The 15,077-nt window shown below is 41.2% G+C and overlaps 1 protein-coding gene across 1 annotated transcript in view; it reads right to left on the bottom strand.

Annotated features, from left to right (window-relative positions):
* Positions 1-15,077, bottom strand: part of ADGB (androglobin) — a 738,031-nt gene that overhangs the window by 542,576 nt on the left and 180,378 nt on the right. The gene's annotated exons all lie outside the window — the stretch shown is intronic.

Genomic DNA, 15,077 nt, shown 5'->3' with positions numbered 1-15,077 from the left:
CTGTTTCTCTTTTAAATAAATTCTATGGTTCTCTCTTTTTTTTTTTTCAGTGAGGAGGCAGAAACAAACAGGGAAGGAAAGGAACAGCAAAAGCCTGTTCAAAGGGAATTTCAGGTGCAGCAGGGACCCCGCAACTGTGTATGCTGCCAAAGGGGACACCACCAGTCCACCACCCCCGGCTCAAACTGGCCACCGGCCCAGGAGCACCCTCAGAGGCCTTGGGTCCAGGAGCTGGAGAAAAAGCCGTCCACCACCTACTAAGATAGAGACATACTAACTGAGGAAGGAGCTGGCCATCTCACATCACTGCCATGTAGAGAGGTGTGGTAGCCGTGTTAGTCCACTTTTAAAGATAATCAATAGAAATAAAACAAAATAAACCATGGAAAAGAAAATAAGATGATACCTTTTTATTGGACATAACTTAATACATTTCTTGATTAGCTTTCGAAGGTTGCCCTTTTTCGTCAGATCGGAAATAAGCAAGTGTTGGTAGATGACAGTATATATAAGTGAAACATGAAAGCATTTCAGTGACAGTCTAACAGAGTGGGGGAGGATAGTGAGAGACCAGGAGATATGCATGGGAACATCAAAGCATTTCAGTGATAGTCTAACAGAATGGGGGTAGATAGGTGAGAGGAAGGTGACAAACAGAGCAATACAACTCCTGTCTGGTGGGTGTCAAAATATTAAATCATTTTGACTTCAAAGGTCTTACGTTCCTGTATTGTTTTAAAGTTACCATTCAGGATTCTTACTATGAAATCACTGGTTCAGTGTTCTGGTTTTGTAAAGTGCTGTAAAGGGGTGGAATCCTGTCTGGCACTGGCATTTTTCATGTGATGTCTATGTAAATTAAATCTTGTCTTTAGCATCTGGCTTGTTTCTCCAATATAACATCCTTCGTTACATTTTTTACACTGAATGATGTATATACCACATTGGAAGATGAGCATGTAAAGGAATGTAAAGCATGTAAAGGAATCCAACAGAACATGTCATCATCGGCTCAAAAAATGTTTATATTATTCATCTGCTCTCTTCCCTTTATTGGATTTATATACTTCTTAGCATTTTTTCATTTTCATAAAACTTTCAACATTGTTGCCTCTTAAAAATATTACCACACTTATCTGTATGTCCGTCGGTGACTCGTTTCACCAGTAATTTTCAAAGGCTTTATCAAGGGAATATTTTGTGTGCTATAAATCTACAAACGGGCAAACAACCTCTGTTAACATGACATATTTAGGAAGACACCTTTCAAATGTTCATAGCTTAAGTCATCAAAGGATCATTTAAAGTTGAAACAATCAAAGCCTTAATGCATCCTCCTCTTCAGCATACAACCTTACTTCAAAAACAAGCACTTACTCAGTATTATTTATCACCTTTCCTCAGCAGGGACAACATTCGCTATGTTCGAACATGGGCACTTATGAACATGAAGAACGCCCTGTTAGATAATGATGTCATCACAATGCAGGACATGTGATTGGATAAACAACCTTCATATTTTTCCTCTTCAATAAACTAATTTATTCCACCAGTAGGACCTTGCAAGTACCTTGTTATGGAATAATATACAATGTACTATTGGCCACATGCCTCCTCAGCTTCTTTTTTTCTTTTTTCTTATCCTAAAAATGCTGCCCACTGCATTGCTACATTTAAGCCCACTGGTTCCAGGGCTTTCAATTTGTAAATCCACTGCTTCTCCAACTGTAGAAGATGACGTGCTCTGTTGCCCCCTCTAATATTGTTCTTTATTTGATCAATCACAAAGCACTTGTGATTGATCAAATGAAGGACAATATTAGAGGGGGCAACAGAGCTCGTTGAATAAATGACAATATTAGAGGGGACAACTTGTGAACTGAGAAAACGTAGGTTTGGTCAAACTACAATGTGCTGTCAATGGAGCTCCAACCTTCAGCCTTGCGACACAAGATTTGTGCTCCAATAGGTGGATATGCAATTTACGTGTGGTCTTACCTACATGAAATCTATTGCGTGGACACTATAGTACATATACTACATATTCAGACATATAATCTGTTTTGGAAGTAATAGAATATTTAATTCCATCCTCTGGATTGATAAATTCTTCCCACTCTTCCACCATATCACATGTACTGCAGCCACCACATTTAAAATGACCGTCTTTAGATATCCTCAGTCTCCTAGTGCACCTCATGGATAACTGGGCTGAACTCAATAACTCCTTCAGATTTTGTCCTCTCAAAAATGCAATCCTCAAACCACAATGTTGAAATAGAGAATATGTTCAGATGATATCCCAGTTCTTCCAGATAATATTCCCCACCACTTCTAACATACATACAGTGGTGGAAATAAGTATTTGATCCCTTGCTGATTTTGTAAGTTTTCCCACTGACAAAGACATGAGCAGCCCATAATTGAAGGGTAGGTTATTGGTAACAGTGAGAGATAGCACATCACAAATTAAATCCGGAAAATCACATTGTGGAAAGTATATGAATTTATTTGCATTCTGCAGAGGGAAATAAGTATTTGATCCCCCACCAACCAGTAAGAGATCTGGCCCCTACAGACCAGGTAGATGCTCCAAATCAACTCGTTACCTGCATGACAGACAGCTGTCGGCAATGGTCACCTGTATGAAAGACACCTGTCCACAGACTCAGTGAATCAGTCAGACTCTAACCTCTACAAAATGGCCAAGAGGAAGGAGCTGTCTAAGGATGTCAGGGACAAGATCATACACCTGCACAAGGCTGGAATGGGCTACAAAACCATCAGTAAGACGCTGGGCGAGAAGGAGACAACTGTTGGTGCCATAGTAAGAAAATGGAAGAAGTACAAAATGACTGTCAATCGACAAAGATCTGGGGCTCCACGCAAAATCTCACCTCGTGGGGTATCCTTGATCATGAGGAAGGTTAGAAATCAGCCTACAACTACAAGGGGGGAACTTGTCAATGATCTCAAGGCAGCTGGGACCACTGTCACCACGAAAACCATTGGTAACACATTACGACATAACGGATTGCAATCCTGCAGTGCCCACAAGGTCCCCCTGCTCCGGAAGGCACATGTGACGGCCCGTCTGAAGTTTGCCAGTGAACACCTGGATGATGCCGAGAGTGATTGGGAGAAGGTGCTGTGGTCAGATGAGACAAAAATTGAGCTCTTTGGCATGAACTCAACTCGCTGTGTTTGGAGGAAGAGAAATGCTGCCTATGACCCAAAGAACACCGTCCCCACTGTCAAGCATGGAGGTGGAAATGTTATGTTTTGGGGGTGTTTCTCTGCTAAGGGCACAGGACTACTTCACCGCATCAATGGGAGAATGGATGGGGCCATGTACCGTACAATTCTGAGTGACAACCTCCTTCCCTCCGCCAGGGCCTTAAAAATGGGTCGTGGCTGGGTCTTCCAGCACGACAATGACCCAAAACATACAGCCAAGGCAACAAAGGAGTGGCTCAGGAAGAAGCACATTAGGGTCATGGAGTGGCCTAGCCAGTCACCAGACCTTAATCCCATTGAAAACTTATGGAGGGAGCTGAAGCTGCGAGTTGCCAAGCGACAGCCCAGAACTCTTAATGATTTAGAGATGATCTGCAAAGAGGAGTGGACCAAAATTCCTCCTGACTTGTGTGCAAACCTCATCATCAACTACAGAAGACGTCTGACCGCTGTGCTTGCCAACAAGGGTTTTGCCACCAAGTATTAGGTCTTGTTTGCCAGAGGGATTAAATACTTATTTCCCTCTGCAGAATGCAAATAAATTCATATACTTTCCACAATGTGATTTTCCGGATTTAATTTGTGATGTGCTATCTCTCACTGTTACCAATAACCTACCCTTCAATTATGGGCTGCTCATGTCTTTGTCAGTGGGCAAACTTACAAAATCAGCAAGGGATCAAATACTTATTTCCACCACTGTAGTAACATAATAAATGACAGCAGATAAAGACCTGTACGGTCCAACCAGTCTGCCCAACAAGATAAACTCATGTTACATGGTATACAATACTTTTTATGTATACCCAAGTTTGGTTTGTTCTTGCCATTCTCAAGGCACAGACCGTAGACGTCTGCCCAGCACTGTTCTTATACTAAACGTTCTGAAGCTAACGTCGAAGCCCCTTAAAATTTACACTCAAGCCCATCCCTATCAATTCAGTCACAATCAGGGCATAGACCGTAGAAGTCTGCCCAGCACTGGTTTTGCTTCCCAATTACCAGTGTTGCCACCCAATCTCCACGAAGGTTCCGTGGATCCGTTCCTTCTAAACAGGATTCCTTTGTGTTTATCCCACGCATGTTTGGATTCCATTACCGTTTTCATCTCCACCACCTCCCAAGGGAAGGCATTCCACGTATCCACCACCCTTTCTGCAAAAAAATACTTCCTGACATTACTCCTGAGTCTGTCCCCCTTCAACTTCAATTCATGTCCTCTAGTTCTACCGCCTTCCCGTCTCCGGAAAAGGTTTGTTTGCTGATTAATACCTTTCAAATATTTGAATGTTTGTATCATGTCACCTCTGTTTCTCCTTTCCTCCAAGGTATACATGTTCAGGTCGGCAAGTCTCTCCTCATACGGTTTGCAATGCAAATCCCATACCATTTTTGTAGCTTTTCTTTGCACCGCTTCCAGTCTTTTCACATCTTTAGCAAGATGCGGCCTCCAAAACTGAACACAATACTCTAAGTGGGGCCTCACCAACAACTTGTAGAGGGGCATCATCACCTCCTTTCTTCTGCTGGTTATACCCCTCTCTATACAGCCTAGCATCCTTCTGGCCACAGCCGTCACCTTGTCAAATTGTTTCTTCATCTTCATATCCTCCACCACCAACACCCCAAGGTCTCTCTCCTGAGTCGAGCTTACTAATCTCTCTCCTCCTATTCGGTATCTCTCTTTTGGGTTTCTGCACCCCAAGTGCATCACTCTGCACTTCTTGGCGTTACATTTTAACTGGGTTTATATAAATTTTCAGTTTCCCAAACTTTGAAAATCATAAACTCTAAAAGAAACCTCTAATCATTCTATAACATTTTTATATAAATTTTCTTATTACCATTTCAATTAAATAATGTGAATTGTGCTCAATGTTCAGCGCATTACACATGACCATAGTCAAGAGTCAAAGTTTGTAATGTCACCATCCTGCCATCATAGCACAAGAAACCCTAACCATCCTCCCTATCAAACTGATTACCTTGCTTAGCAAATCACAATATACAGATGAAAAATCACACTTAGCTTAATCATTTTGCTTATAAAGGTGGTGGGCTTGCTTGTTACAATCCAAAATATGAAGAGGATGCTGTAGACTGTCCCGGTCAATGTGTAACGCTGTGATACTGTGAATACAGTGAAAATTTCTTTGTCCAATATCTTGCTCCACATAGGGTTTAGTCACAGTAAAGACTGGTTGCCCTCTTTAGTCCTCTACATGAGTCATGTTTCACTAATATAGCATCCACAAACAAAAAAGCAACACTGGCCCTTCAAGACTGAGGCAACAGGAGTATTTTATTGTCAAATGATCCGACACGGGCCGTGTTTCGCCGTAAAACAACGCCTGCCTCAGTGGTCATGCAGCCAGCTGCTGTTTCACCTCGGTGCCTCCCAGTTTAGACAGAGCAGAAGTATCCATCGTCCCTAATATAGCGTTTTCAGGAGGATGATAATAAAGCAGCTAATTACCGAACTCCAGTATGTCTGGATTCGCAAAACGAATAAGCTAAGTGTGATTTTTCATCTATATATAATGTTATAGAATGATTAAAGGTTTCTTTTACAGGTTATGATTAAATTTTAACTGCCAGACCCTTGACCATTTTTCTAACTTTTGGAGATCCCTTCTCATCGTTTCTACTCCCTCCAGGATATCCACTCTATTGGCTATATTCGTGTCATCCGCAAAAAGGCAAATCTTTCCTTCCAACCCTTCAGCAATATTTCTCACAAATATATTTATTTATTTATTTATTTATCTATCTATCTATCTATCACATTTGTACCCCGCATTTTCCCACCTATTTGCAGGCTCAATGTGGCTTACATCAAACCGTAGAGGCAATCGCCAATCCGGTAAATGTACAAATACAATATAGTGTAGTGATCAGTAAGCATTAAACAGAATAGGCCCCAGCACTGACCCCTGAGGAACTCCACTGCTCACCTTCCTTTCCTCCAAGCGGATTCCATTTACCACCACTCTCTGCCACCTGTCGGTCCCAAGTTCAGCCCTTTCAGTTTATTCAGTTTATTCACGAGTCTTGTGAGAAGGACCATATCAAAGGCTTTAATGAAATCCAAGTAGATTACATCTAGCGCACGTCCTTCATCCAGTTTTTTGGTCACCCAGTCAAAGAAATCAATAACATTCGTTTGGCAGGATTTTCCTTTGGTAAAGCCATGTTGCCTCGGGTCCTGTAATTCGTTGGCTTCTATAAAGTTAACTATACTTTCTTTCAGGAGTGACTCCATTATTTTTCCTACAACCGACATGAGACTTACCAGTCTGTAGTTTCCCACTTCTTCCCTGTCTCCACTTTTGTGAAGAGTGACCACATTCGCTCGTTTCCAATCTCGCGGAACCTCTCCTGTCTCTAAAGGTCTATTAAATAAATCTTTAAGAGGTCCCACCAGGCCCTCCCTGAGCTCCCTCAGTATCCTGGGATGTATCCCATCCGGCCCCATAGCTTTGTCCATCTTCCGATTCTCCAGCTGCTTATAAACTCTTTCTCCACCCCTTGTGGAGCGTGATGTCATTATCTAGCGGGGTGTTCTTCATGTTCATAAGCACCGTGTTTGAAGGTAGCAAATGTTGTCCCCACTGAGAAGAGGTGATATATAATACTGAGTAAGTGCTTGTTTTTGATGTAAGGTTGTATGCTGAAGAAGAGAATGTGTTAAGGATTTGACTGTTTCAACTTTAAATGATCCTTTGATGACTTAAGCTATGAACATATGAACATGCTTTAACAGAGGTTGTTTGCCTGTTTGTAGATTTATAGCACACAAAATATTCCCATGATAAAGCCTTTGAAAATGAATGGCAAAATGGGACCCTGACAGACATACAGAAAGTGTGCTAATATTTTTAGGTGGCAACAATATTGAAAGTTTTATGAAAATGAAAAAATGCTATAAAGTATATAAATTCAATAAATGGAAGAGAACCGATGAATAATAAGAAGGGGTTTTGAGCCGATGATGATGATTTTGTTTTGTTGGTTGCTAAAGCAAGATAAGCACCACAGACGTACAGAGGCTTTTCCCTCCGTTTTGTTTTTTCTCCCTTTCATTTGTTAACATGACAGATTGAGTCCATATTTCGGGGTCCAAAACACAGCAGCCAGACTCATATATGGGAAAGCTAAATACGAAAGTGCCAAACCCCTAATAGAAAAATTACACTGGCTCCCGCTAAAAGAACGAATTGCATTTAAAGTTTGCACCTTGGTCCACAAAATCATTCACGGGGAAGCCCCAACCTACATGTCAGACCTTATAGACTTGCCTACTAGGAACGCAAAAAGATCAGCACGTACATTCCTCAATCTCCACTACCCTAACTGCAAAGGGCTAAAGTATAAATCCACATACACGACCAGTTTTTTATACATATGTACCCAGCTGTGGAACGCACTATCGAAGGCCATAAAAACAACGCAAGACCTAACTATCTTCGGAAGGCTACTGAAAACAGACCTATTCAAAAAGGCATACCACAAACAACCATCTTACATATGACATAATAAGGCTAAACGAACCAGATACTACTGAAATCTTATTTAATCATACCTGATTGATTAACCTCTTAGCTATTAGTGAACAAGAACTAACATTCAATCCTTATATCGAATATGGTCTCTCCATTGTCGATGACCTAATGTATGTTATAATTCAATTATCACTCAGGAACCTTCATGGTATACCATAATGTATTCCTCTATATCATGTATGTATGCACATGGTATATATCTATATCTATCTATCTATCTATCTATCTATCTATCTATCTATCTATCTATATATATATATATATATATACCATGAACTGTTCCATGTATATTATGTTCCATCTATGTTACCATATAGGTTTGCACCTTAACGTAATACCATATGTTATACTGTTACCCGGAAATGGCGACCGCCATTACGGCAAATGTAAGCCACATTGAGCCTGCAAATTGGTGGGAAAATGTGGGATACAAATGCTACAAATAAATAAATAAGGTGAGATGAAAAATAGTCTGCACTGGTGCAGACACGTGTATTGGATGCGTGCAGGTCCATTTTTCAGCGCACCTGCAAAAAAGGACTTTAGGGGGGGGCCGAAAATGGACATGCAGCAAAATAAAAATTGGTATGCGTTCATTTTGGGCAGAGACCTTACCGCCACCCATTGACTTAGCGGTAAAGTCTCATGTGTTAACCACACGGTAATCATCAGCGCGTGTACACTGCTGATTACTGCCCGGTTAGCACCGCACACTGGAAATTTTCCAGCGCACTTAGTAGACACGCATAAAAAATGAAATTACTGCCCAGGCCACACGGTAGCCGGGCAGTAGTTCCAAATTGGCACGCACTGGGTGCACGTAGACGCCTACGCGGCTTAGTAAAAGGGCCCCTTAGTGTTGGCTAAGCTAGCACACAGACATGGATGTTGACATTTCAGAATATACACATGTATGTGCGGGCAGATAAAATACACATGTGTATCTGCCATTTTAGAAGCCTACACTACTATGCTTCCCCAAGCTGTCAGAGCACCCTGCTGACTGACAGCCCACCAGAGAAAACCCTCAGGTCAGACTTGGTCCCACAGCTTTCTCTCCCAAGCTCAAATGAGGTAAGGTTCATTCTTGTGACTCTGGGCAAGTCACTTAACCCTCCATTGCCCCAGGTACAAATAAGTACCTGTATACAATATGTAAGCCGCATTGAGCCTGCCAAGAGTGGGAAAGCGCGGGGTACAAATGTAACAAAAAAAAAACAAACAAAAAAAAGTGTCTAGACACCAGCTCAAACCATGAAACATGGCCATGACCCATGCCTCAGGGAGCTAGTCCCTACATCCTGCTGTTACACTAATCTAAACTGTGACCATTTGCTGGAGTTAGGGAACATTAATAAATACCAGAACTATACTAATACCTAAACCAGCAATGATGAACAAAAAGTCAGTGTTTTCTGCTTAAAACTGCTGGTTGGGGAGCACAACCCACTTGATTGGAGTGGTCTAGCAAGAGGATAAGGAAGTGTCAGTTCTTGACTGAGGCTACATACAAGTGCTCCACTCCAAACACTACTCCTGGGGGATTCTACACAACACGGAATTTGCACAGAATTTCCCCACCCCCACTGAATACACAGAATTCTGTGAAGCTATAAGCATCAGCTGCTCTCTTTCCCTCCCCCACAAAGGTTGCACAGCAGGAGGAGGAGGAGAAGGATGTGTACCACTGCACATCAGGTCACTTCCTCTTATGCCAGCTTAGAAGCTGACTGTTTATCTGAACCGCGCGGGACAGAATGTCACCATTTGTTCCCTCTAGTTCTCACTAAGGGCCGGATGCTGAATTACATCTAAGAAAGTTCCATAGTCTCCTCCACTGAGCCATTTTTAGTGGTATAGAATTTGGTATAATAGCTTTCAAAAGCCTTAGCTATTTCAGCATCCTACTACTACTACTACTTAACATTTCTAAAGCGCTACTAGGGTTACGCAGTGCTGTACAGTTTAACAGATAAGGACAGTCCCTACTCATACTCTTTCCATCCCCCATTTTCCCTACTCATACTCTTTCCATCCCCCATTTTCAGAAATTGTACTCTGTTATGAAGTTTTTATCTCCAAAAGGTTGTGCCTATAGGTGTCCTTGCTTTATTGTTTTCCTCATAATAAGGAGCTCCTTGAGGGGACAATTGCTATCAAGCTTGAAGGCTTAATAAAGTATTAGATTTACACTTCAATTTATGAAGTTCCAAGAACAGGGGATTATCCTGAGAATGTCTTTCTTCCAAACTGGAAAATTCCTGTTCTAATTCTACTTTTTGACACAAACTCACTGTATTGAGGCTTGCAGCACAGTTTATTATCCAACCCTTTATGGTTGCTTTGAAAGCATCCCAACATGCTACTAATATTATATCCTCATAGTGATTCTCTTGAAAATAATGAGAGATGTGAAGGACGTAAATGTTGGGAGGGCATGGGAGATGCATGTATGGGTATGTGCACAAGTGTAAAGAGAGAGACCTGACACCCTCACAAATCATGAAGGTCTTATCCAAAAAAAGAAGAAAGGCATGAAGTTACTCACTCTCAAAATTACTTATTTGCTTCACAATCATCATTATAAATGGAAGAAAAAGACCTCAGAAACCACTCCTGTGAACCAATAATGCTCACAGTGTCAGTTGTGGTTGCAATCTCAATCATAGGTCTAAAAAACCTCCAAATTCACATGATTTCTCTGGATCTCAATAAACCTATGATACAAAAAAGAAAGTGCTTTCTTGTTCAATGCGATCGCTTGAACTAACTTGGAACTTTGGTCTACTTTATCCTGCAATTATGAGAGTTACAGTCCAAAACAACACTAGATCGTTTGAGGACCCTGATCTCCTTCAACAATTCCTTGACGGATTTAAACCTTAAAGTCAATCAGCCTACATCTTCCAAGCAATCGTTCATAATAAGATCTTCATTGTTGCATATTTTTTTACATGTATTTATGCAATTATTAATTTTTCACAAGCAATAATCTTGTTTCAAGAAATACAGGTTTAAAAGAGATCAGAAATATTAAATCAAAGTACATATATGTTCATCACTCAAAGAAATAAAACAATTTCACTTTTTTCCCCTTCCTTAGACCACTAACTAAGGGAGAGAGGAAAACAGATCAGGGTAATCTACAAAAAAGAAAAAAATCTAAAGAAAGGCTATAAGCCCTTTCCCACCTATTATAAATTCTTAAGCTTTGATGATATTATAACACAGATAGAGGGGAATAATCGAACACGAACGCCCATCTCCATGGGTGCCTATATCCATGGGTGCCTATTTCCGTGAACGGGACAAACCGTATTTTCGAAAAAAGATGGGCGCCCATCTTTTTTCCGATAATACGGGTTGTGCGGGGCAAATGCCTAGGAGTTGGGCGTTTTTCAGCTGAGCGCTATCGGTTTTCAGCGATAATGGAAACCGAAGGCGCCCATCTCAAAAACGAACAAATCCAAGGCATTGGGTCGTGGGAGGGGCCAGGATTCATAGTGTACTGGTCTCCCTCACATGCCAGGACACCAACTGGGCACCCTAGGGGGCACTTTTACAAATTTTTAAAAAACAGTAAAAGAGCTCCCAGGTGCATAGCACCCCTCCCTTGTGTGCTGAGCCCCCCAAATCCCCCCAAAACCCACTGCCCACAAGTCTACACTATTACCATAACCCTAAGGGGTGAAGGGGGGCACCTACATGTGGGTACAGTGGGTTTTGGAGGGCTCAGCATTAACCAGCACATGTGTAACAGGTAGGGGGGGATGGGCCTGGGTCCGCCTGCCTGAAGTCCACTGCACCCACTAACAACTGCTCCAGGGACCTGCATACTGCTGTGATGGAGCTGGGTATGACATTTGAGACTGGCATACAGGCTGGAAATAAAAAGTTTTAAAAGTTGTTGTTTTTATTCTGGGAGGGGGTTAGTGACCACTGGGGGAGTCAGGGGAGGTCATCCCAATTCTCTCCGGTGGTCATCTGGTCATTTAGGGCACTTTTTTGGGATTTGTTTGTGAAAAAAAGGGTCCAAAAAAGTGCCCTAAATTCTTGCTAAAAACGGCTATTTTTTTCCATTATCGGCGAAAGCCGCCCATTTCTGTTCAGCCGATAACCATGCCCCAGTCCCGCCTTCACCATGCCTCCGACATGCTCCCGCCAACTTTGGCCGTTTCCGCGACGGAGTGCAGTTGAAGACCCCCAAAATCGGCTTTCGATTATACCGATTTGGCCGCCCATGGGAGAAAGACGCCCATCTCCCGATTTGGGTTGAAATATGGGCGTCTTTCTCTTTCGAAAATAAGGTGGATAGTCTTTTCAGATCTATGAAAGTTCTTAATTGATCAGGTATAAAGAAAACATATTTGATTCCTAAATATTTCACTACGCATGTACATGGATATGCAAGTAAAAACATTGCTCCCAAGGACCTCGTCTCTTCTCTCATTTCTAGAAACTTCTTTCTTCTCTCTTGAGTAACTTTTGTAACGTCTGGAAAAATGCAAAGTTTGTGACCACAGAACTTTTGATGCATATTCTTGAAGTATAATTTTAATATTGCATTAAAGTCCTGTTCAAATACGAATGAAAGCAGGAGAGTAGCTCTATTAGTTACTTCAGTTAGTGAATCTTCAAGAATCAGTGATAAATCTTTTAACTCCTCAGATTTCTCTTGTTCCAAGACTTCAGGTGTCCCCTCTTGGGTCGTTTTTGCAGGTAAAAAAATATATTTTATTTATTGGAGGTATTTTTTAAACATATCCAAAGGGAGGATTCCTATCGATCTTGGAAAATTCAAAATTCTCATGTTCAAGCGTCGATTATAATTTTCTATTTGTTCTATCTTTTGACGAATACTTAAATTGTCTTTCATTACCACTGAAACATTTTCTTTAATATTAACAATATCTTTTTGAGATCTCTGTATCTGTTCATTGAAATCTTGTTTTAATCTGTCCATAGATTTTGAGAGTTGGTCCACAGTAGAGACCAAATTCACCGTTTCTTCAGTTAATTTAGTAATTAAAGTCTTCATACCTTCCATTGCCTGCCAAAGAGTATCAAGTGTTACCACCGTGGGGGGATTCAACGATCCCTGCTTTCCAATGTTCTCATTAACTGCCAGTAACTGTTCCAAGGGAGAGCCCCCTCGACAGTCCACAAAGTCCGCGACTTCCGCATCTAGTGTTCCTGGTTTCTCCTCTCGTGTTACTGCAGGACACGGTGGGTTTCCAGCCTCCGGAGCAGATAAGGTGATCTCATGGTCCAATGGTGTAGGATTCCCTTCCTCTACACCAAGTGGAGGCTTGACTCCGGCTATCGGTGGGCGCCGAGTGGCGAAGCTGTCCAACGTCCGCTGCTTTGGAGAAGATGCTCGAGCAGGAGAGGGTAGTGCTCTAATAGTCCCTTTTCTTTTAGTATGGGGCATATCGAAAAGAGGAAAAGTTTAAGTTCAGCTGGCGTTCGATCAGTCTCACCCCTCTCGGCGTGTCGGCGCCATCTTGACCACTCCCCCTGCCCTTCATTGTTGCTTATTAATCTTCTATTAATTAGCACAAACCTTGCCATCAATGAGACTCGTATGCTACCAGCTCAATGCAGAATCTCACTCCTGGTCAACTTATCCTTTCTCAACTGGAGTGCACGGAAACAAGTGGGTTTATGATCTTTATCACAAATTACACAACATGCTACTATAACTCCTTTCAAGTCCCTTCAAGGCTTATACAATCTACCTCCAAATGAACACTCCAACTGGTCTTTCATCATCAACCTCATCAACAATAAAACAGATATTGTGAATTACGATCCTTTTTCATCTAAATTTTCAGTTTGGCTTCAAACTTTATTATCCACAATGAAAACGGCTTCCAAAATGTATCGCTCTATTTAACAAATTACCCTAAATTTATGTCTTCCCTTACAACCTGGCTAGGAACTAGTTCTAGGCCATCAACCAGACCAAACTGACTGGAAAACATTTTGGTTGAAAAACTTGAGGCCTACAATGTCTGCATCTATCTCACAATCCTCATATTATATTGCCCATAAAGCATATTGGACCCCTTATAAATTATCAAAACTCCCCTCTACTACAAATATCACATCTATGTGCTGGTCATGTAATCGATACCGTGGAGACTTACAACACATGCGGTTTCAATGTACTAATATTCAACTATTTTGGACAGAAGTATGGGACAGGATAATTTCCATTTTCCCAGTAGAAAATCCTAGGCAAATAACATACAGTATCATTATTCTTTGTTCCTCATATCCTGATTTAATTGATCATGATAGCTTTTTCAAATTATTTAACATCATGTTAGCCATTGCTTCACACATGATAATCCTTCAATGGAAAGATAGTTCTAAGATTACCTTTGTAGAATGGTGGTCATATTTATGTGCTATTAGAAAATATGAAATAGCAAACTCCTTACGTTTTCACAATTTTTCCTCTTCACAGAAGATGTGGCTTCCTTTGGATATATTCTGTGAAATTGGGTCTAGATAGATCCCCAAGTGTTATTTACTTATTTATGTAACTTACACAAATCATCATTTTAATACACAGGAATTGGAGAAGGTGCAGAGAAGGGCGACGAAAATGATAAAAGGGATGGAACGAGTTCCCTATGAGGAAAGGCTAAGATGGTTAGGGCTCTTCAGCTTGGAGAAAAGGCAGCTGAGGGGTGATATGATAGAGGTCTACAAGATAATGAGCGGAGTAGAGCGGACAGATGTGAAGCGTTTGTTTACACTTTCAAACAATAATAGAACCAGGGGACACAAGATGAAGCTAGAATATGGTAGATTTAAAACAAATAGGAGAAAGTTTTTCTTTACTCAGCGTGTAGTTGGACTCTGGAACTCGTTGCCGGAGAATGTAGTGACAACAGCTGGCCTTACGGAGTTTAAGGGGGGTTTGGACAGATTCCTGAAGGAAAAGTCCATTGAACATTATTAATTTTTTTTTTTTTTTTTTTGGGGGGGGGGCGTTGCCGGGTTCGTGGAGCCTGGATTGGCCGCTGTCGGAGACAGGATGCTGGGCTTGATGGACCCTTGGTCTTTTCCCAGTATGGTGGTGCTTATGTGCTTATGTACTTCTTAATAAAGAACAATGGGTGAAACTGAATTATCTCTCAATTAAATACCTTTGTTACTATAATATGTGGTTATTGTAATAACCTTCTGAAGAAAAATCAATAAAAATAAGATTAAAAAAAAGAGAAAGTAAAAAGAAGCATGCTTATCTATTCAACATTTTCAAAT

The sequence above is a fragment of the Microcaecilia unicolor genome, chromosome 3, assembly GCF_901765095.1.
Source record: "Microcaecilia unicolor chromosome 3, aMicUni1.1, whole genome shotgun sequence".
Classification (NCBI taxonomy): Eukaryota; Metazoa; Chordata; class Amphibia; order Gymnophiona; family Siphonopidae; genus Microcaecilia; species Microcaecilia unicolor.
The sequence above is the reverse complement of the archived record's forward strand: the minus strand, read 5'-3'. Positions and strand labels throughout refer to the sequence as shown.